At 53.9% G+C, this 23711-nt stretch overlaps 1 long non-coding RNA gene and 2 other non-coding genes across 5 annotated transcripts in view; 2 read left to right on the top strand and 1 right to left on the bottom strand.

Annotated features, from left to right (window-relative positions):
- The window catches only part of LOC127041003 (uncharacterized), a 192378-nt gene extending 183611 nt beyond the window's left edge, over nucleotides 1–8767 (bottom strand). The window contains exons 1-3 of one of the 3 annotated variants that reach the window (XR_007771584.1): nucleotides 8579–8767; nucleotides 8315–8401; nucleotides 7977–8109 (exon numbers count right to left, since the gene is read on the bottom strand). This is a non-coding gene — a long non-coding RNA (uncharacterized LOC127041003). Of the gene's footprint in view, nucleotides 1–7976; nucleotides 8110–8257; nucleotides 8402–8578 lie in introns of those variants that run through there. The other 2 variants (XR_007771582.1, XR_007771583.1) reach the window with 2 other exon arrangements.
- LOC127041014 (U2 spliceosomal RNA) lies at nucleotides 1426–1609 on the top strand. The gene has a single exon (XR_007771597.1). It is a non-coding gene; the product is annotated as a U2 spliceosomal RNA (small nuclear RNA).
- A 6251-nt stretch (nucleotides 8768–15018) lies between the features above and the next one.
- TRNAS-UGA (transfer RNA serine (anticodon UGA)) lies at nucleotides 15019–15100 on the top strand. The gene has a single exon. It is a non-coding gene; the product is annotated as a tRNA-Ser (tRNA).
- Nucleotides 15101–23711: the final 8611 nt, after the last annotated feature.

The raw sequence follows: 23711 nt of genomic DNA on the forward strand, positions 1-23711 counted from the left end.
ACTGACACGTGCTCGCTGCATTCTCAGCCGGGGGCTCCTTGGGCTGATGGTTCAGCAGCACCAGCCCCTGCCCCTGCTTTTCGCCTGGGGAGCCCCAGCCCCTCTCCTGCCCCCTCTGGACTGAGGGGGGTCCCCGCTTCCCCGCATGACCCAACCCTCCTGCGAGGGGCCTGGGGGCGGGGGCAGGGCCAGGCCCGAGGAGGAGCCGCCCCTTCCTGCCTCCCCCCAGCCCCCTGCCCCTGTGTGCGGCAGCGGGGCCGGGGCGGGAGCAGAGTGCGGAGGCTGCTTCAGCCCGCGGGGCAGCGCGGTGGGGCCGGGGGCAGGGCCCGGGGGGCGGGGACACGCGTGGGGCGGACACGCTCCTGCCGGGAGGGGCCGGGCCGGGCCCGGCTGCCTGGTTTGCACCCTGCCCGGGGGGGTCCCCAAGCTCCCCGCAGCTGGAGCGGGGCTGCCCGGGGCTGCAGGGGGCGAGTGGCCCGGGCGGGGCGGGGCGGAGCAGCCTCTCCTGCGGGGCCGGGGCCACGGAGCCCGGGAGCGGCTGGGCCGGGAGCTGCAGGAGGGGCCCGGAGCGCAGCTCGGCTGCAGAGCTCGGAGCCCAGGCTGGGCCCGGGAGCGAGGGGAGGGGGAGGCAGGGGGGCTCGGGGGTGTCAGAGCCAAGCTGGAGGGGGAGCGGCTGGGGATGGGGACTGTGGGGCAGCTGGGAGTTTGGGGTACGGTGGGGGGTCAGGGCTGGGGGGGACTGTGGGGCTGCTGGGAGCTGGGAGTTTGCGGTGTGTGGGGGGGGGTCAGGGCTGGGGGCAGACTGTGGGGCTGCTGGGAGTTTGCGGTGTGTGTGGGGGGGTCAGGGTTGGGGGCAGACTGTGTGGCTGCTGGGAGTTTGGGGTGTGTGTGGGGGGTCAGGGCTGGGGGCAGACTGTGGGGCTGCTGGGAGTTTGGGGTGTGCTGGGGAGATCATGGCTGGTAGTTGGGGATGTTTGGGAAGCTCCATGTTCAGATCTGGCCTTGCGGAAGCTTTGGGGGCTGGAGCTGGGGAAAGTTGGGGACTGTCTGAAGTTGGCTGCTTGGGATGTGGGTGAGGCCCTGGGGAGCTGGGGGTTGGGCTGCAGCTCTGTCACTGCAGCCTGGGGCCCTGTGTTTCCTGTGGAAAAGCTGCTCCCCGTTTCACCATCTCCTTTCAGTCTGCAGTTACCTAGTTATCAAAGCCTCGTGAATGGTGTTTGGTTAGTGTCTGGGAGCTCCTCTGCTGAAGTAGAAAGCAGTGGGGGAGGAGAGGCTGCCTAGCATCCGAAACTCAGCAGCGCTGCTCGGCTCTCTGTGAGCTAAGCTCAAGAGTGAGCAGTCTTTTGGCTTTTCCAAGGCCACAATCAAGTGTCTTGATGTTTTTGGTCTTCTAGCCTCAAGATGAAAACCTTGTCTGTGTCTCTGGGACCTTGAAGTAAAAATATTATCTAAGTTATATCTGTTCTTATCAGTTTAATATGATAGGTTCTTTATTTGAAGACTGTATGTTCAATTGATTTTTGAAACAAGGGGATGGAAAAGGAGCTTCTTCTATCCACCCCCTGCATTGACCTGGTATTGCAGTGTCTCCAGGACCAGTACCTCTCCTTTTGCGGAGAATGGTCTGGTTAGAAAGGCAGAAAGAGTTTCACTCTAAAGGTGCTGATTTGAGAAGATTTTTTTTAAAGTAGTTGAAAAATCAGGCCTCTTTAGCACTTTGATTTCTTCATGACAACATATTGTTACAATTTCTTGGGAGTGTTTTCTAAGTTTACAGATGTGAGTTTCTTTGTCTTGCTGGAGGATTGTTTTAAAAGCTGGGGTTCTTCTGTTTGCTGTGAGTCTTTTCAACAACATGAGGGACGAATGCTTTCCGGACTGAGGGTCTGTTTGGGAGATGATTGGTTGGGGGGGCTTGGGGGGGGGAACACAGATTGGTAATATTCGAGGTCACATGTATATCAATAACTGCATGAGTTACATAGACTTCTCCCCACCCAGCCTACGTTCCATGTATCTTGACTGAGCCTGCCGCCCACCATCCCAGAGCAGAAGCCTGAAGCCCAAGCCCCAAGGCAGGTGGGAAGGTGGGGAACTCCCACTGGTTGCCTGCTCCTACAGTGTTTATGACTCAGGAAGGGGGTAGGGACCAGCCCCTGCAGGCAGCCCATGGGGAAGAGCCACTGCTTTGCTGCCCCCGACTCCCCCTCAATTATAGTCCAGGAGGCTGTAGCCGCAATACAAGCCCCTGGTGGCCACATTTGAGAAATGCTGGAGCCTCACAGTAAACAAATCCCAGCAGATTTGTCACACCCTGTCCCCCACCCTTTCCCCACCCTGGGGATTTCCTGCCCTCACCCACACAGACCAACCTTCCTGGAAGTTCCCACCCCCTATGTATTTACTGCCCTTTCTCCTCGCAAAGGGAAACCGCCAGCAACTCCCTGATAATCCCTACCTCAACCGGCTCCACTGCAGCAATTTCCCTTCCCTGGCCCCTGGAAGGACGGAATGATCTGGAGCAAAACATTGATGTTGCGCTGCAGCGTGTTAGGGCAAAAAGGGCAATTGGGGACATGTCAGAACAGGAAATAATTTCACAGCACAACTCCCACCACGATCTTTCCCTGCACACAGATGTTCTAGATGGTCCTGCATGTGACAGAAAAATTCAAATCTAGGGCTGTCAATTGATCGCAGTTAATTTACGCAATTAACTTAAAACAAATCATGATTAATCTCAGTTTTAATCGCACTGTTAAACAATAGTCCAATTGAAATTTATTTTTGATGTTTTTCTACATTTTCAAATATATTGATTTCAATTACAACATAGAATACGAAGTGTACAGTGCTCACTATAAATAGTTTTATTACAAATATTTACACTGTAAGATATAAAGTACTGTAGTGCAATCTCTTTATCATTAAAGTGCAAGTTGCATATGTAGATTTTTTTTTTGTTGCATAAGTGCACTCAAAAAGAAAACAATGTAAAACTTTAGAGTCCAGTCAGTCCTACTTCTTGTTCAGCCAATTGCTAAGACAAACAAGTTTGTTTACATTTACTGGAGATAATGCTGCCCATGTCTTATATACGTCACCTAAAAGTGAGAACAGGCTTTCTCACGGCACTTTTGTAGCCAGCGTTGCAAGGTATTAATGTGCCAGATATGCTAATATCCATATGCCTTCATACTTCAACCACCATTCCAGAGGACATGCTTCCATGCTGATAATGCTCGTGAAAAAAATAATGCGTTAATTTGTGACTGAAGACCTTGATGAAGAACTGTATGTCTCCTGCTCTATGGTTTTATCCGCATTCTGTTATATATTTCGTTTTATGGCAGTCTTGGATGATGACCCAGCACATGTTGTTCACTTTAAAAACACTTTCACTGCAAATTTGACAAAACGCATAGAAGGTATAACCTGAGATTTCTAGAGACAGCTACAGCGCTCGACCCAAAGTTTAAGAATCTGAAGAACCTTCCAAAATCAAAGAGGGAAGAGGTGTAAAACATGTTGCCAGAAATCCTCAAAGAGCAACACTCTGATGCAGACACTACAGAACCTGAACCACTAGACAGGAAAATCAATCTTCCGTTGGTGGCATCTGACTCAGATAAGGAATATGAATGTACTTTGGATCGTTGCCAGAGGGGGCAGGATTTGGGGGGCAGGAGGGGGCACAGGGGTTAGGGGTTCAGAGGTTAGGGGGGCAGGGTAAGGGGTGCAGGAGGGGGGTGCAGGGTTGGGGTGTAGGGGTGCCAGAGGTCACAGGTTTAGGGTGCAGGAGGGGACACAGGGTTAGGGGTGAGGGACGTAGGGGTGCTGGAGGGGGTGCAGGGTTAGGGATGCCAGAGGTTGGGGATATAGGGGTTAGGGGTGCTAGAGGGAGTGCAGGGAGGAGCACAGGGCTAGGGGTGCAGAGGTTAGGGGTGCCAGAGGGGGGCACAGGGTTAGGGACATGGGGGAGGATGCAGGGTGAACAGTGCAGGGTTAGAAGCACAGGAAGGGTCACGGGGCTCTCCTGTGACCCAACCCCACAGGAGACTGACCCTATGTTTAAAGAACAAACCTCTATACTAAGGGCTGAAATATCCACTGGGGTGAACACAACGGCATCAGCTCCTTGCTGCCCAGCCTGTGAGAGTTTTGACTGTGCTTCTATAAAGGGAACGGTGAGCGGAAGTTAAGTTGCCTCCTGTTCTATAACTGATGGGGGGGGCAGCAGGGATTAGGGGCATGGAGAATGGGGGTGCCTGACAGGTGTTGGGCTGCAGGGTTCCCTGCTGCAGCTCCGCAGACTGGAGCCTGCTCCTCCTGTGCAGGGCCAGCTCCAGCTTTTCTGCTGCCCCAAGCAAGAGGAGGGAAAAAAAAAAAAAAAAAGCTATGGCTCTTCGACTGCAGTTCAACCACACTGCTTCTTCTGCGGCAGTTCGGCGGCGAGTCCTCCCTCCCTTCCTCTTTGGTAGACATTTGGCGGCAGCTCAAGGACTAAGACAGGGAATGGGGGACCCACCGCCAAATTTCCGCTAAAGACCCAGACGTGCTGCCCCGATACCGGACGGGCCGTCCCTTTGAATTGGCTGCTCCAGGCACCTGCTTGCTACGCTGGTGCCTGGAGCCAGCCCTGCTCCCGTGACAAGCAGGGGCTGGTGCAGAGCGTGGCAGAGCCGGGAGATGACATCTCCTCTAATAACGGGGCCCTTTCACAGCAAGGGCAGCACCTCCCCGCAGTAGTACAGAGCCACCTACTCCTCCTGCTTTCTCCTGACACCAGCACAACCCTTCCCGGCACCGCCTCACGGCAGCACCTGCTTCCAGACTCACACCAGAAATGGGAAGTCTGGGCCGGGCCTGGCAGCAGCTGTCAGGAAATGGAAGCAGGAGACACGACCACTCCCATTGTGCTGTGGGGCCCATCCTGGCTGGTGGGACATGGAGGCAGTGGACACTACCACTCCCATGGTGCCGTAGGGTTTTCAGGTGGGGTTCCCTCCACCCTGTTGGGCTCCAGGGGAGGTTTGGCATCTTAACAGATTGGTGGGGGGTTGCTTGGAGGAGGTTTGAAGACCAACAGTGAAGGGGAAGTTGGACAGTTTCCAGAATACCAGGGAGACAAGGCAGGTGAGGTGATACCTGTTACTGGACCAGCTTTGGAGTCACACAGGGTCTTCTTCAGGCAGGGGAAAGGCGCTCAGAGCATCACAGTTCAATAGAAGGTGGAACGCTCTGCCCCGAACACCAGACATTCCCCTACTTCCTGGAATTGGGGGGCTGTCCCCACTGTCCTGTAAACAGCCCCACCATGTAACCCAGACGTGGCTGTATCTTAGCACCAAGACACCAGTGGTCACCGCTCCAGAGGAGATGGTACATACAGGCCACTGCCCTACGTGGCCACCAGACATCACAGACTGTGCACTGTCTTAGCTGGCCCCACACGTTACTGCCCCAAGAGGTGAGGTACACACAGGCTACTACACAAACTGGGCACCTGGGGTCACTGCAGCAAAGGTTAAGGGGGATACAGGCAGGGCACTGTTGCACATGGCCACCAGGGGGCACTACTGCAATGGTGCTGGTGGCAGGGAGATAATAAGCAAGCCACTGCCTGAAGTGGCCACTACCTCAATGGCGTGGGGAGAGGGGGAAGGAGATACCAATAGGGCACTGCCACACGAGGGCACCACGGGGAGGTCACTGCTCCAATTAGTAGAGATACACATCGGGTAGTGCCCCAGCTGGGGGCCCTACCCCAGAGAGAGAGGAGTCTGGGGAGAGAAGAGGAAATCAAAGGCCACTGCCTCACTTAGCCACTTAGGGTCACTATCTATATAGGGGACACACACACACACACACACACAGAGCACTGCTCCACCTGACCAGCAGTGGTCACTGCCCCAATTGGGAGATACACAGAGGGTACTGTCCCATGGGAATGCCAGGGATCAGTGCCTGCCATACCTGGCACAGGGGTAGAGGGGATAGGGTGACCAGATGTCCTGATTTTATAGGGACAGTCCTGATATTTGGGGCTTTTTCTTATGTAGGTGCCTATTATCCTCCACCCCCTCCCGATTCCTCACACTTTCTATCTGGTCACCCTGGGGGCGGGGGAGGGAGGGGGCTACACAAAGGGCACTGCCATACTTGGCCATCAGTGCACATCCCTAGTGGGGGAGTGATACACACCAGAAGCAGGGCTCACTGCCACAAAGCGGTTGGAAGATACCCAGGGCACTGCTTGACACAGCCACCCAGGCACCCTGCCCCCTTGGGGGAGGTGAAGAATACAGCTTGGGCACTGACTCCTCTGGCTATTAGTGGTCACAGGCCCAATGCAGGGGTTGGGGGGAGTAAATACACACAGGGGACTGCCCCACCTGGGCAACACGAGTCACTGAGATGAGAGTGGGATACGCAGAGGGCTCTGCTCCAATGGCTGATATACATACAGGGCCCTTCCTCACCTACCCACCAGCGCTCACAGGCACAATGGAAGTAGTGGGCGTCACACAGGCAACTGACCTCAGTTGCCACCAGGGGTCGCTGCTCCTACAAGAAGGCACCTACAGGACACTCCCGTGCCTGGCCAGCAGAGGTCACTATCACTGGGGAGGGGCTATGGGGAAATGGAGAAGAGCAACTAACTGCAGTGGGGAAAATCATAATCTACCGGGGAGAAAGAACGGACTCCACTAGCACATCGCACCAACTCCAGCCAGGCTGGATACCAGCAATTCGGGGCTGGAGAAGCTCCAGCTAGAGGCTGGGCGGAGACAGGTGACCTCGGTTTCTGCGCTGAGCAGGCTGCTTTGGCAGCGAGGAGGGACAGGGAACCCCCAGGCCAGGGTCTTGCTGCCCAAGGAGGGGGAGATCTGCGGCACTCTTTGGAGTAGCTGGTTCAGCAGCCATGAGCCACACGCTTCTCCCTGCCTGAGCTCTCCAGGAGCACATTACGTACAGGTGTGCGCTGGATGTAGGCATCAGTGTAACAACAGGGCCAGACTCTGCTGAGTGCTGCCTGCGAGAGACAGGGGCAGAGTCAGACAGGCAGATGGGGGCAGGAGATGACAGAGCCAGCGGCCAAAAGCTGAACCCATCACAAGTCCAGCCTGTGACATCACTATCCGTCCCTGCAGCTCTCCATCTGTCCCGCTGTCCGTCCAACCCTCAACCCCTCATCCATCCCCAATGTATGTCACACACACCCCTTCACCCATCTGCCTCACGCACTCATCTATTTCCTCATGCATCCTGCTGTCCCTCTGATTGTCCCTGCAGTGCCCAGCACAAGGAGGCATAATGGACCCTGAGCAAGACTTTTGGGTGATGCAGTAACGGAACTAGCTGGTGATAAGAGGCATCTCTAATCCCAGCCCCACTTCTCCTCTGCCCAAAGCCATGACCGTGAGCCCACTCTTCTCAGTCTCAGACCTCACAGCCCCAAAGACATGACTGGCCACTCACGCTGTGACCCAGTTACAGCAATGAGGTCTCCCTGAAGATAGGGGGTGGGAGGAGCAACCCCCTTATCCTGGCAGGCAGGACACATCCTTCCCAGTATGGCAGAGACTCTGCCCATGGGCAGATAGAACCAGCTGAGTCCATAGGAGACTGGGGGAGGGGGAGCAGAGGAAGAGAATGCAGGTAACTGAACATGACAGGTGTCCATGAAAGGAGAGACAGAGAGAGTTTGAGTGAAAGTTGGCCAACACAGAGAGAGAAACCTAGGAGGACGAAAGAAATTCACAACAGGGAGTCACCCTCATGGATCCAACTTTCTGCTAGGGAGCACACACCACTCCTGGCCAGAGAGATGATGAGCTCTCGCAAATGGCAACATCATCTCCCCTGAAGCCACAGCTAGTCCAGAAACCCACACCCAGGTAACAGGAAGTCCCTGCCTGGAGCCAGGACGGCTGTAACCAGAGCCCTTCCCAAACCAGACACACATCTCACCGACAGAGACAGTTACTCTTGTCCCAGTTGGGCAGCTCTTGCCTGGCATCAACAGGATTCACGCTGTCACTGCTCTCGATCACTTTCCATCTCACCTCAGGGCTGGACTCCGTCCCCTCGACATCTTTTCCCTTGCTATGAAACACAACACAAGAGGAAAAGAAAAAGCAATGGTGGTGAGGCTCCTCTTCTCGCTACTCCCGCACACCAGGGCTTCGGCTTCAACCCTCCTCCCATTCTGCCATCACAGCTACAATTAGAAATCTGAGCCCTGGGCTCACACCTGCTTGTCTCCCCAATCCTAGGCCCTGTCCAGCATGTCTCCCTCCACAGAAGTTACCTGGCCTCATCTTAGACTCCATCGTCATATTGCTCTTCTCCTTCCCAGAGCTCCTGCTCTGCTCCTCAGACCTGTCTGTCCTCAGCTCTGCAGGCAGAGGGGAAAGGGCATGATGGGAACACACACGCCCCATTCCAGACACCACACAGCATCCACAGGGCTACCAAAACACCTCATCTTCGGTCAAAACCACACCCCACCCCGAGGGAGCAAAAAGCCTTTGTGAGCACAGCACACACAAGACAGGAAAAGATTAACACCCACACCCTGTCCAGCCAAAGTGGGAGCTTCCTCACCTTCCTGGCCACAGGTCCATGGGGCTCATGGATGGAGAAGTTTGCTGGGCTGTGGGGGTCCCTGAAGAACTAGCTCAGCATGTGAATGACTGGGATGTATGTGGAGGCCTGACTGTGGGCTGGGGTGTCCAGGAGGACCTAAGGGAAGGGAATAGGGGGATTACAGATAGAAGAGGGAGGGGTTACCAAGGTGCATTGTGGGAATGTGGGATTTAGAGAGCCCAGAGTGGATGGGTGTCGGCGGGTTGGACGACCCCACAGTGGTTGAAAAGGGGAACCTGGCAGGTTTGGGTGTAGCAGAGATTGAAGATGAGGAACTTCACACCCTGGGGATGGGCTGGGGGAGTGGGGGGATGGGAAAGAGACAGCTCAGCCCCCCCCCGTTCCTCCCCAGGCCCAGCGGGGGGGGTGAAGCCATTTCACTCGCGCTGCCTCTGCCCTGTGCCCCCCCCCCCGCCCGGCTCCCACGGGCCCGGGCTGCTCCTGGTGCCTGGAACTGGGTGTCTGAGCCGCCACTCCCCATCCCAGGCCCGCACCCCACGCGCCGAGTCTCTGTCCCGCGCTCTCTCCGCCAATCAGGGAGCGGGGAGGGGCGCGGCGAACTGGCGAGCTACGGCCCCTCCTCCGATAGAGGCTGCATGTGAGAGGGAGAACTACGCTTCCCAGTGTGCACCGGGAGGGGGCGCGTTGCCTGAGCAACTGGTCGTCACTTCCACTCTGAGACGAGCCAGGAACTACAACTCCCAGCCTCCCCCGGGGCGCTTCAGTCCTCTCGAGCCCAGGAGAGGGCGAGTCCCTGGGTCAATCACACACCTCCCGCCCCGCCCCCCAGAGAGCCCCGGCCCCGCCCTCCCCAAGCTCCGGCTCCTGACGCGAACTCTCGTGTCCCGGGGTCTCGGCCTGGCCCCGCCCCCCCCCCCGCATCTTCATATTCGGGTGGTTTTCTCTCATTAGCAAATGTTTCTTTTTAGACCCATTTCTTCCCCAGTTCTCAAAGATAGATATAAAATATCCTGTGTGCAGCGCTGTAGTAGGCAGGGTGGTCCCAGGGTATTGGAGGCTTCCCCTTTGGTTTGTATACAAATGTTCGGTGTTATTCTCCAGCCCATTCCTTATGAATACTAACTTGATATTAACTTTTTTGCTGGCGGCTGTGAATTGAGGGGAGCTTTTCATTGATCTGTCTACAGCAACATGCAGATCCCCGTTCTTGGGTTGTGTAGCCGATAATCTGTTCTGCTGCCGTCGCTAGGTGTAATGCATGTTCAGTAGGGGTTTCTCCCCTCTACCCTTTTTGTATTTCCTCTTCCTACTAGTGTTGGGGTGTCCTTCTCCTCAGGTTAGTGTATTAATGATCTCATCTTGGGGTCATATGTGTCAATTCATTGCTACGTCTTCAGAGAACTATCCATGATGACTCCAAGATCTCTTTCCTGATTAGTTGTAGCTAAATTAGCCCCCATCATATTGTATGTATAGTTGGGGTTATGTTTTCCCAACGTGACATTTATCCACATTAAATTTCATTTGCCATTTTGTTGCCCAATCACTTAGTTTTGTGAGATCTTTTTGAAGTTCTTCGCAGTCTGCTTTGGTCTTAACTATCTTGAGCAGTTTAGTATCGTCTGTGAACTTTGCCACCTCACTGTTTACCCCTTCCTCCAAATCATTTATGAATAAGTTGAATAGGATTGGTCCTAGGGCTGACCTAGGAAAATGACAGCAGCAAGATGGAGTCTGGAGTCACACGGGCAGGTCACATGTCCATGCATGATTCAATTTGCAGGCCTACGCCATTGTTTACATGTTAGTTTGAATGTTCCCAGGAAAGCTCAGATGTGGATTGGCATTTTCCAAAGTCCATTGTCAGTGAAGCGTTTCTTGATTGGGCACTTACTGAGAATAGTCCTTTCTCAAGAAGCTGACCAAATGCATCACTGAGGCTACTTGAAATCAAATACATTTGAGATACAAGTACATAGCCCATATTCATAATTTCAAATACAAAAATGGTACACACATACAGCTAGTATAATTATAACCAGCAAATCATAACCTTTTCATAGACACCTCACACTACAACTTTTGCACAATATTTGTTGCAAATATATAAGAGTGGTGGCAGCAAAGATCTATATGGTCCCAGTTGATATTAATAATGTCACAGCCTACAGAGAAGTGAGAGGGAGGCGTCTTCTAGCAGGCGTTTCTCCTACATTTCTCCATTGCCGCTTGGGCAGAGGCGAGAATGGAGCAAAACACGCCTGGCTGAAGGTTTTGCGTTCAACTTTGAGGATTAAGCCTGAGCCTCCGGCATGGGTGCTGCGAGATGGATTTCTAAGTTGCATCCAGCACAGTCTTCAGGCCTGAGCTGAAACCACTGAGGCCAAGAGAGATGGGTTTAAGGTAGCCTTTGAGGCTCCCAGCAGGTCTTGAGGAGCAAGGGGTTACCGCCATCCCTGGGGGAGCTCAAACCACCATCCTTTCGATTAACAGCAAAACACAAAGACCCATTGTGCCATAGAGACACATGTCTGCTGTTACCAAGGCTGCTGCCTAGCAGCGTGCACATCTGCCTGCCAGCGCTAGAGCTCGCAAGGCAAGTGTGGGTGCTGGCGGTAAAGAGCCAGTAGAGTGAAACAGCAGCTCTAAAGGGGGGTGAAGGTCAGGAGTGAGGGGTTCAGGGCATGGGAAGAGGCTCTGGGCTGGGGCAGGGGGGTAAGCATGCGGGAGGGGTGAGGGCTCTAACAGGGGATGAAGGGCAGAAATGAGGGGTTCAGGGTACGGGAAGGGGCTCTGGGCTGGGCAGGGGGTTAGGGTGCAGGAAGGGGTGAGGGCTCCGGCTGGGGATGTGTGTAACCTTCCCCTTTCCCTAGCCATGTGTCTGAGACACCAGGGCCAGCAAGTACAAGGCCTCGCTGCCGAAGCACTGACAGTGTGCAGTGACGCTACACCTGGCCCTCTACTGACAGCTCAGGGGTTTGGCGTCCTCTGGCACTGAGATGCCACAATAATTACAGTGTTATTTCTAATTGGTTAAAGCAGAACTTGTGCTGAGATTAACACGTCCCTCGTGGGTCTGGGGGTTTTACAGCATGAACTGGCTCTGCGTGTGGGTACTGTGCATGTGTTTGAGTGATACTAACACGGCTGAAACACACAACTCCCCATCCTGGGGGTTTCCATCCCCCCGATTCCTTCCATGGGGGGCGCTGACCCGGCTCCTCTACGGCCAGATGCCCTGATGGGCACCAGTCGGGATGTTGGGAGAGGTTCTGTTTTCTGTGGCTAGTGACAGCCCCAAAGTGACTCCCACCAGCCCCCATTGCCCTGACCTGCAGCTGCTAGTCTCTGAATCCTGGCCTGGAATTCGATTGGAACGAGGCCCCTGGGAGCTGGATAGACCACGAGTCAGACACTGCAACATTGTAGCCAGAACATCCATGTCTAGATTTTAAGGCCAGTCAAGACAACTAAATAATCCTGTCCACCCCCCATGCATGTGACAGGCCACAAAGTCACCCCTGCACTGAGCCCAACCACCGGGATTAAACCAAAATATTCCAGCCCTTAGGAGAATATCCCGTTGTGTGCCACAGACGGCGCATAGGAGAGGCAGAGGGGTACCAATACTGGAGTCCCCTGCACTGGAATGGATTTGGTGAGATGTACCCAGCTGATCTGGGCAAGTGACTTGTGCCCCATGCCGCAGAGGATGACAAAAACTCCAACATCCCTGCCAGTGTGAGCTGGGGGAAATTCCTTCCTGACCCCAGCAATGGAGATCAGGGAGACCCTGAGCATGAGAGCAAGGCCACCAGCCAAGCACCGGAGAGAAATGGTTTTCTATCTCACCCGAGAGCACTTTCTTCAGCCCCCCCGCCCCCTCCTGCCACTCCCATGTGGGGTGGAGAATCTATCATTGCCCTGGGTACTTTGTTCCAATGTTTAATCACCCGATTGCAAATGTGTCCCTTATTTCTCATTTTACTTTCTCTGCCATTAACTTCCAGCCACTGGTTCTTGTTCTGCCTTTTGCTGCTGGGTTAAAGAACCCTTCAGTACCCAGGATTTTCTGTTTGGGAGGGGATTTACACACTGTCATCAAGTGACCTCTTGGTCTTCTTTGTGATAAACTGAGCAGACTGAGCTCTTGTCTTGCACTGGAAGGCAACTTTTCAGCACTTTTTTTTCTCTTCTCTGCCCCCCATCCAATTTTTCGTTCTTCATCTTAAAATGTGGCCAAGATGACTGTGTGCAAGAGTCCAGTGTTGGTCTGACCAATGTTGTACAGAGATAACACTAGTGCCCTATATCTAGTCACTGTTCTCCTGTCTGTACATCCAAGGACAACGACAGCATCACACGGGCATTTCATGCTGAGTTGTTTGTTCATTATGGCACCTAAACCCTTCTCCGAGTCACAGCAGTCTGTCCTTGCTCGTTAGTAAAGCTCAGTGTGTTTGAATGGCCACAGCTGCCCAAGTGCTCTGTAACATGCACAAGGGATTCCCCTCCTCAGTCACCTTCACCTGCTGCTGGTCTCTTGTCTCTTTCTTCTTCTCCAGGATCTGCATGTGTCATTGTGGGGGGAGTTCTCCTCCTCTCTTTGCCTGGGAGCGATGTGACCCCCCCGGATGGACTGACCAAACCCAGGATTCCTTCAGCCTGAAAGCAGAGGGGAGCCTTCACCTGCTCCCTCTTTAAGGCTCCAGTCCCAGGTCCTAAATTTCCTGCCAAAGCACAAAAATCCACCCTGAGCCCAACTCCTCTCTCGGTGGTGATTTCCTTTCTCCCACAAATCTGTCTTGAGGACACAGCCCTGGGAACAGGTGAACACAACCCCTGAGATTTCCCTTCGCAGCCTGCAAGGGGCAGTTCGCCCTATTAAACAGCTCAGGAATGTCGTCTTTTTATTTTCTCCTTTCAAAAGTAACTTCTTGTATTTCTAGTCTCTTTATATGACCCACCGATTTTCCGCTTCCAATTCTCTGCTGTACACGCCAGCACTGGATCGAGTGAGGTGCCTGGACCCATCCTATACTGAGTACATGGGGGACTTGCAGGATCAGACCATAAAATCACTTTGGAGGGAAATTCTAACCCCACTCAACCCCAACCTGTTCCTGGGAGGTGTCGGTATAGACCCAGGCCGCCGAGCACCAAGGAATGAAGAGACCAATTTTATCAGTAAGTCAGACCCCCTGGCTGCCCACTGCCTGGATCACCTCCCCCCAGGTGACGCGAGTCACCCTCCAGAGCCATTGCTGGGCCCCGGGGGGCAGCCACACAAGCCATGGGGATGGGCAGCTCCCAGGAATCTCGGCAACGAATCTCCAGGCCGGAGGGTTTCCCCTAGTGCCGGATCCACCCTCAGGGTCCAGCCAGCCAGCAGCTTCCACCCCAGGCTAGTGCGCTAACAGCAGCAGCGTGGCTGGGGGGCTCGGCCGGTAACTGGGGCCAGTTGTCTGAGCATGAACCCAGCCGACCTCAGGAGATGGACCCGGGTCACCAGCCCAACCCACCACAGAGCTGCTGCCACTGCTCCATTAGTGCGTGAGCTCCCATGGACCACACTGGGGAGATCCCCTAGCTGCACGGTAGACACCCCTGAGCGCCTAGCAGGGCACAACTCCTGGCTGCCCTGCCCTGCTGAGTTCTCTACTAGGCTGGGTGGATCTGGGGCCAAGGGTGCTGGGTGACAGGGGGGCGTTGGCTCTGGGCTGGGACTGTCACTTCCCCCCCTCCCTATCCAACAGGATCACAGCAAACAAAACCAGCTCAGCCTGCAGGGGAAGAGTTCAGCCCAGGGCCTGGTGCATTCTGGGAGCAGGGATGGTGCAGAGAAAGGGCAGATACAGGGCACCTCTGAACACTCTGCGCAGAACTGCTTGTCCTGACCCACAGCCCCTGTTATCCCAGCCCTGGGCTCCCCTCTCACTGCTCTGCCAGTGCCCCTCACTCCCGATCCACAGACCTTCCTCGCTGTATCTGTGACTTCTGCTACTGAACCACTAGTGCGCTGACTCCTCTTGTGAGACATTTCTCTGCACAATACTGCTGCTATTCCGGTTACTGACTCCAGGAAACATTTTCCTTAGCCTGGTTCCGTGTGTCACTGGTTTCTATAGCAAAGATCAGTCCCTGGCCCTGTGGCCCAGACATCCTCATTCACATCAAGCTTCAAGCTGAGAATCATTTCTCATTCCCGCTCTGTGGGAGGGGAGACTTTTAAACGCACTCTCTGTGTGACTGAACATGGCTAAGCAAAGAGAACAAACCCAAAATCCCTCCCTGTGCTTTGGGAGCCAGGTTTGCGGTGGGAATTCTGTAGTTCAGATGACTTCATGCCTGGGCATTGTGATTCTTTACCAGTTTCTCTGGCAGAGGGGCAATTTTGTGCTCACAGCTGTGATGGCCGAGTGGTTAAGGCGTTGGAGTTGAAATCTAATAGAGTTCCCCTGTGCAGGTTCAAATCCTGCTCACAGTGAGGTCTGTGTTTTAGCTACTCTCTAACCCGGGCAATACCTCTCTACAACCCCCTGAGACACTCTCAATTCTCTCCCCACCTCAAGTAAATCCTGTTCTGCTCCTTTCATAGAGATGCCTGGGACACCACTTCTCAGCACCTAAAGCCTCTGGCACTCACCTAGTGCCCCATAGATCAGCCATAGCCCTGGTTCTGCTTCTCTCTCTAGCGTGTGAAAGGAGCCAAGTCAGTGACTCCATGGGTGCTACAGGGCTGCAGAAGCAACAGAGAGAAAAAAAAAAAAAAGGTACCCAGCAGCCATCTCTGCCCCTGCACCTCCCACCTGCTAGCAGGCCTGGCTGATAAGCTCCTCCTCTTCTCCTTCAGCGCCTCCCGCTGGCCATTGATGGGGTGTGCTGGAGGAGTGAGGAGAGAAAGAAGTGAGGCAGGGTCGGGTAGGAAGAGATTTGATGGTTTGGGGGCAGGGCCTGAGGTGGAGCAGGCATTGAGCACTGCCCGGGAACTCTAAGTCAGCACCTCTGAGCGCAGAAGCCTTCCCTGAGTCTGAGCTGCCAGGATCCCTGCCGCAGAGCAAGTGCCACAAGTCTCAGCCTCTCTGTCCCACACATGGATCTGGGCACCACCAGGAATCATTTGGCTCCTGGCACACAAGGCAACATATAAGCTGAGTCCCTGGACAGCAGCTCAAACCCTGGCCTCTCCCATTAAGAGCCAGACGCTCTACTGACTGAGCAAGCCAGGCTTGCTAAGAGCCTCCACCCCTCCTCTTCTTCTCCACGGCCACTGCCAATTCCTCCTTCTCTTCCTCTCTCCTGCATCTGAGGGTCACTAAATCTCCTCACCTAGACAGCCAGCCCGTCCACTGCACCCCACTCCCCCATGCCTGAGCCTCCCTGCCAAAGTCCTGCACCTGGCTCCATAGAATTAATTCTCACATGTTGCTGGGAACTCTACTTCTTGTGCCCAGAGAGTCTCGGCCCCACTCAGTAGAAGACCTGAGAAACACAGTGTCTGCCTTTTCTAAAGAAGTGTTTGGAGGGGCTTTTCTTCCCTGGCCTAATGGATAAGATGTCGGACTTCAAATCAGGAGATTGAGGGTTTAAGTCTCTTCATGGTTGTGTTGCTGCAGTTTTACCTTCGTGCTGAAAGTCCTGCTCCCTTCAGGGCTGGAACCTCTTCTTGGCCGCTCAGACCAATGCTCTGGCTTCAGCTAGGGTCCTGGGAAGGAGTTGGGTTGGGTGTCACAGAGGCATGAGCCGCAGGTGCTTCCAGTCAAGCCCTTGCCATTCCTGACTTGCCAAAGATAATGGGTTGCTGCCTGGGCTGGCATGTAGAGCAGTTTCCCTCTTCCAAGTGTGCACCTGTCCCTGTGCTTGAGGGGGTTGGTAAATAGCACCTTAGGAGCCTGGGTGTTTCTCTGCTTCTCGCCAGCTGGGGAAAAGCCTCTTGGGGTAAAATCTTCTGCCCCACTGCAAAAGTGAGCACTGTGAGTGGGAACAGACAGAGGCCACACCAGGGGGCTGGCCCTGCTTTCCTACCTTCTTCTGATGTTGGCCACAGAGCATCAGCAGCTGCCCTGCATGCTGGTCTGTAGGTCACTTTCAGTGGGTGTTTGGCATGGCAGGGAGCAGCCTCGCTGGGGGTCTTTGTGGCTGTCTGATGGCCATGCATAGGCATGGTTCTCCCCTCCTCTTGCCCTGCCTTCAGTTGCTCTGTGGCTTATAAACCTTCTCTGAGTTGTCAGCACCAGCCGCTTTTGCTCTAGGTGTGCGGAGGAGGGAAGGTGTGAGGGGCTTCAGCCTGGGCTCCACCTCCCTCCTGCCAAGCCCTGACTATTAATCCCGGCCCTGGCACTCCTTTCATCAAGCGCCATGTGGGTCAGAGGAAAGATGTGGCAGGAAGCACAAGGGCCAAACTTGTGGGCATTAGGTGAAGCAGCAAGAATCCCAACCAGGTCAAACCACAGGACTACAGGCAGCCATAGCCACCTCTGCACCCCAATCCATTGCAGCCATCTCAACCAAAGACCTGGCTCTAATTTGTGTGAATCACCCAGCAGGAGGGAAAAGACTCACTCTTAAACAACTGGAGACAGGAAAATTGAGCACTTTGAGCTCCAGGGCTTTACCACAAACCAACACAAGGTCCCACTGACATTTGAACTCAGACTGCAGGATTCAGAGTGCTGAGTGCTGCCCATTACAGCATGGGACCAGCTTGTTCTGCCTTCTCTGGCCATCGGTGACCCTCACGGGGCTGGCTCGTGTAAGGGACTGTTGGCCCTTTACTAAAATTTAGTGGAGTTTTTGGTTGGCTACTTCCCAGTCCCAATAAAAGGGGGAAGGGTCAATGGGAAATCAGGCCCCTGAGACTGACGTGCCCCTGGGGCAATGGTCACCAATTGGTAGGGAACACGTTAGAATTTGTTAATGGAGAAAAATTCCCAATGAAAATTGGCAAAGCTGTGAAGATTTTGAAAAATTCCAGTGAATTTACACATGAAGATACAAACAGAAAGACAAACACACAGAGAGAAAGAGAAAATCACAGACTGCACAGGCCTACACAGACATAAACAAAAACCAAACCCACACAAACCCACACAGCACACAGAGGCATATACACAAAAGGGAAAGCCACACAAAATATAGAAAGAACAAATCCACACCAAAAAACACAGCAAAAGCCCACAACAAGAAAGCACAAAACCCACATACCAAAAGAATACTAAGCAAAAAAACAATCTGTATGCAAAAATCATACACACACGCACCCAAAACTATGCAAGGCATCCACCAAAATCACACAGGACCCACATGCACATCAACACGACAGACGAAAACCACATCAACATACAGAAAGCCAGGCAGGGTTTGAGTCTCACAGCAAAGAGGGTGAACACACAGCTGGTTTGGGGAGCAAAGACTGAGGGGGAGTCAGGGGCAGCACTCTTGGCTCTGCCTGACCCCTCCTGACACAGGTGGCTGGTGGAGAGCAGAGCCTGGTAGATCTGTGGAATCTGCCCTGCTCTCTGTAAAGCAAGGGGACCTCAGTGTCTTCTGAGCTGCAATTGTATTTTCTGCAGGGCAAACTCATTAGCAGAACCCATTTGCTTAAAGAAAGCTAGTGTTTCAAGTGAGGTTTGAACTCACAACCTCAGCATTGCTCCACTTAGCAGTGCTACTATAAGTTCTGTATACTAACCCATTGCCCCTCTGAGGGCCTTGCCTCCTTGATTCATGGATGAATTAGGGGTTGAGGAGGGTTACATTAACTAAAACAAATCCATATTAATGGCTGCTGAATGGCAGCAGCAAAGGTGGGGAGCCTCCTTCTGTGTGATAGAGCTGGTTCCCACCTTCCGTTGCTGAGGGGAAGGTTCGTGCTTTGAGCCCACCCAGTGCTGGAACGTCCCATGGGTGAGATTAACAGAACTCAAGAGGAGAAAAGGAAAGGGAGGGGAAGTCTTTTCTAGTCCTATCTAGCTCCGTTGGTCTCCTGCAGCCCTTTCGGCTCTCTGCTCCCCTGTTGGGGAGATGCAGAGACAAGCCCCCATCTGGGTGAGTCACCGAGAGGCTGTGTCCCATGGAGTGTGTGTGGGAGAGGGGGAGGGTTGGATTGGGCTCAAGGGGAGAAGGTTGTGTGTGACAGTGTGTGGGGGAGGGGGAGGGTGTGTTCCTTAGGATATAAATGATGGAAAACACAGGGGCAGTGACAGTGAAGCCCCGTGTCTCAGTGTTATCACCCTGTGTGGTGCTGCCATTCACCTTCCCCTCCTATGGTCTCATCTTTCATTGAATCCAGCATTTTTTCACCTGTCATCACCACAGAGGTGTCCCACATGCCTCAGATACAGAGTGTCCCTCTTAGAGACGCCGAGGTCTGGAACTGATTTCAGCTGCTGGACAGCTCTGCTAGGTCTTCATTCATTTGCATAGGAAAATGCTGAGTGTTTAAATTCATTTCAACCATCCCCATTCAGCGAACTCCTGAACATACTGGAGATGGGTCTGGAAATCCATTTTCATTCGAAAAAGTTTTTCAAGGGAATCACTTGGATTGGAACTAGGAACCTATTATCCTGCAGGGAAACATTCACCCACTGATCTATACTCGCAACAAAAAGTGTCATGTATAGCTCAGAGCAGGAACAGTTTTTAACCTAGGGGTTACTAAACTTTCTCTCTATACAAACACCACAGCTTACAAACTCCCCACCCCCGCTCTGTGTCACCAGAGCACAACAACAACTCTCCTTGGAGCACACACAGCTCCCCAGCTCCGTGCCCATCAGTCTCTCCAGCATTGCTCCAATCCCTTAGGGCCAGTGCTAGTCCTCCAATCCTCCCAGTGGGCCAATAATGTCACTCATACCACTCAGAACCCGCCCCCCAAAACTCTGCCTCTCATCTGCCTAAGGCTCTGGGAGGGAGTTTGGGTGGGGGGAGGAGGTCTAGGATTCAGACCCTGGGTTGGGGCTGGGGATTGGGGTGCAGGAGGGGTGCAGGCTCTGGAGGGAGTTTGAGTGCAGAAGGGGTGAGAAGCTGGTCTCTGGGAGGGAGTTTGGGTGGGGGAGGGGTTCTAGGGTGCAGGCTCTGGGATGGAGTTTGGGTGCAGGGTGCATTCTCTGGGCTGGGACAGGGGTAGGGGGAATAGGAGGAAGGATGGAGGTGCAGGCTCTGGGAGGGAGATTGGAGCGGATGGGAGGGGGTGTGTGGAGGGAGGGGTGCAGGCTCTGGGAGGGAGTCAGGGATGCGGCACTTACCTGGGGCTCCAAGGCGGGGCAGGCTGGGGGGCCTCTGCATGCTGCTGCCCTCAGGCATCACCCCCACAGTGTCCCATTGGCTGCAGGGGCTTGGAGTGGGGGCAGCACGTAGAGGCACAGCTCTGCCCCGCCCTCCATTGGGAGGGGCCAGCAGCCACTGGAGTGAGCAGACAGATGCTGCACTGCCAGGGCCCCCGGGGGGGAGCGCCTGGGGGCAGCAGGTGGGGCCAAGGGAGTGAACTGGTCCCAAAACTGCTGAAGCCCCATGGGCAAGACCTGGGAACCAGGACTGCCTGCCAGACAAACACCTTTAAGAGGAGGCGTCCCTCTCCCTGTCAAAAAATGATCTTCCTCCTTCTGTTCAGTGACAGCCTGAATTGTGACTTATCCCGGCAGAGCCAGAGGACTGAAAGCAGCAACATCAAACCCTTGTGTAGTTCACAGGTATGGACATAAACACTCCCTGGTATCTGAGGAGATGTTCAGCTTTGCCCTTGTTCAACTACAAGGCGAAAGGGAAAGGAGGTGGCGCCAGATATAAAGAGTGAAACACGACACATCATAGTTATGCCCATGGTGGCTGCAAAATCTTTTCATGTACTTCTTCTTATCATCAGTGTATTGTTTTCTCTGGATTCTAGGCCTTGACAAGAAATTTGTACCTTGATAAAATAATCAACTGCTCTTGGTGAAGGCAATGGACTTAACACCCACTGGGGTGTCCCTACACAACTACAAGTACTAACAACATGGCTGCATTTTGGCCATAGTTTTTAATCAGGGCAATAAATTGAAACAGCCCCCCATTAAATCATTTCCCAGCCTGAGTCCTTCACCCACATTCCTTAAAACACTGGGCCACCATGTGGACATTTCATTTCCCACCTCAATTTCACACAGAGACACAATTTCCTTTGCACAGATCCATGAACAGCAAAACCTCCCTATGTCTCTGGTCTGAGCCAGGGCACTCGATTCCAGTGAACTCTTCTCTCCTGCAGTGGCGATGGGCAGACAGAGGGCACGTGGCACCTGCATCCCTGACAGGGAGATATTGGCTCGGCTCTTTCTTTCTGCTGCTGTTGTTCGTCCATGAAACATCGAGGGTGAAATACAAGGCTGGGTTCATGCACCAGCCCCCGGAAATATTTCAGTGCCCCAGAAAAATCCTGCCCCCTGCTATTGGAACGATCTGCTGGAGATTTGACTAGGAAAGAGACTGTCTGAATTGTCAGAGTGGGGAATGAACAACAATCTACAGCAATGTCGTTCACACAAACACACTCTCATCCTGCTCCAGCCGGAAGGGAAATGGGCAGGAATTCTCGCTGTTCAGCCAAGGACACACTGACACTGATGCGCAGCCATGAATGTGCTGGGGAAGCTGGTCTGAGCAAACAAGGGGAATGACAATTCAGTGAGAACAGAATCATCATGTAGTGAAACAAATGTATGTTAAGTAGTTGTGGCCGAGTGGTTAAGGTGATGGGCTAGAAATCCATTGTGGTTTCCCAGCACAGGTTCAAACCCTGGCAACTGTCATGTTGTTGTTGTTGTTATTATTATTGCACTCTTAGTGCCTGAGCATCCACAGTGTGAACTGGCGCCAGATCTAGTTTCACTCTATCTACACTTAAAACACTGCTGTGGCACTGCTATAGCTCTCTGGAGCAGACAGTGACTGGAGGGGTTTTCCCATCCCTGTAATAGCTACATTGACAGAACAATTCTTCCTTTTCTTTAGCACTATCGAACCAGGGCTTAGGTCACCTTAACTCTATGGGTTGGGGGGAGATCACACGCTGAGAGACGTCGCTCTGCCAGTTAAGTGCCCAGCGTACACCAGCCCTTAGATTCCTCTTGGTATTTCAATGCAGGCACTGACCTGTGAGAGGAAAACATCAGCTCACAAACACAGAGACTGAATTCCCCACATTTAATCTTGCTGCACTTTCCAGAAAGTCACAAAATTCAATTCATTCTTGCTAGGACAGAGAAAAAATAAGTGACACTAAGTTTTTGGCTTGGTTACATAAAATTAAGTGTTTAATTAATATAGTAAAAAATCTGTACTGATTCCTCTAACTAACACCACAGCGTAAAATAGGAACAGAGACAAATCGTGTCAGTGGCGGCTAATTTCGCAACTGATCGTCCCATTATTAATTTCCACGCTGCCCCCATTGGAGGTCTGGGCATCTCCAGTGTCATAGCTCTGCATTCACTTTCCCCTTAGAATTGTTCTCAGACATTCGCCTTCCTCTGCAGCGTGGGGCATGGGGTCACTTGCTGGAGGATGAATCTGTGAATCTATTCCCAAATTTGGAAAATTGTGCGGTTCAGAATGTGAATAGTGACCCCGTCACCTTCCTGCACCTGCTCTACATTGCTCCCCAGCAGCTTCTCCCCCTGCAGAGTAACCCCAGCTCTGCAATGCAGCCTCCCAGGTTTCAGCAAGGGCCCCGGCAAGGACAATGGGTGCAGCTAACAGCCCGGTGTGCCTGGCAGTGAGGCAGTTTAAAAAAGCAACATTCCCCCAGAAGTACAGAGACTGAATTCCCCAACTTTAACGTCATGACCCCCTGTAGAAAGCAGCACGTGCCGGTTATATTTTCACAGGGAGATGCAAAAATCAAGTGACACCCATTTTACCCTCACTCCCGACCCGTAGCCCCTGCTATTCCAGTCCTAATCTCCAGACTCACAACTCTGCTGATGCCCTTCACTCCCGACCCACAGGCCCCTGGGCTCCCGGCTGTGCTCCCCAATCACTGCACTGATGGGGCCCCTTACTCCCGACTCGCAGCCTCTGTTATCCCCGTTCTGAGCTTGAGACTCACAGCTCTGCTGGTGCCACTCACTTCCAACCCTCAGCCCCTGCTATCCTAGTCCTGAACTCCAGACTCACAGCTCTGCTGGTGCCGCTCACTTCCCACTCTCAGCCCCCAGGGGGTCCTACAGCTCTACCGATGCCCGTCACTCCCGACCTGCAATCCCCTGGGCTCCCCCCAGCTCTACAGGTTCCCCTCACACCCGACCCGCAGACCGCTGTGCTCCCCGCTGAGTTCCCCAGTAACTGTGCTGCCATTGCCCCTCATTTACGACCCACTGTCCTCTGGGCTTCCCCCAGCTCTACTGGTGCCCCTCACTCCCGACCCGCAGCCCCTGTCCTGAACTCCAGAATCACAGCTCTGCTGGTGCCCCTCACTCCCAACCCGCATCCCCCTGGGCTCCCTCCAGCTCTGATGGTGCCTCTCACTGCAGCCCTGCAGCCCCCTGAGCTCCCCGCTGAGCTTCCCAGTCACTGCGCTGCTGGTGCCCCTAACTCCCGACTCGCAGCCCCTCCTGTCCCAGTCGTGACATCCAGACTCACAGCTCTGCTGGTGCCCCTCACTCCCGACCTGCAGCCCCCTGGAGTCCCTCCAGCTCTACCGCTGCCCCTCACTCCTGACCCGCAGCCCCCTGGACTTCCCCCAGCTCTAAAGGTGCCCCTCACTCCTGACCCGCAGCTCCCTGAGCTCCCTCCAGCTCTAACAGAACCCCTCACTCCCGACCCGCAGCCCCTTGGGCTCCATCCAGCTCTGACAGTGCCCCTCACTCCCAACCCACAGCCCCCTGGGCTCCCCTCTGAGCTCTCCGGTCCCTGCGCTGCCGGTGCCCCTCACTCTCTACCCGCAGTCCCTGGTATCCCAGTCCTGACCTCCAGACTCACAGCTCTGCTGGTGCCCCTCACTCCCGACCCGCATCCCCCTGGGCTTCCTCCAGTTCTACCGGTGCCCCTCACTCCCAAACCCCAGTCCCCTGGGCTTGCCCCAGCTCTGACGGTGCCCCTCACTCCCGACCCAC

Source organism: Gopherus flavomarginatus (genome assembly GCF_025201925.1).
Source record: "Gopherus flavomarginatus isolate rGopFla2 chromosome 13 unlocalized genomic scaffold, rGopFla2.mat.asm SUPER_13_unloc_1, whole genome shotgun sequence".
NCBI lineage: Eukaryota > Metazoa > Chordata > Testudines > Testudinidae > Gopherus > Gopherus flavomarginatus.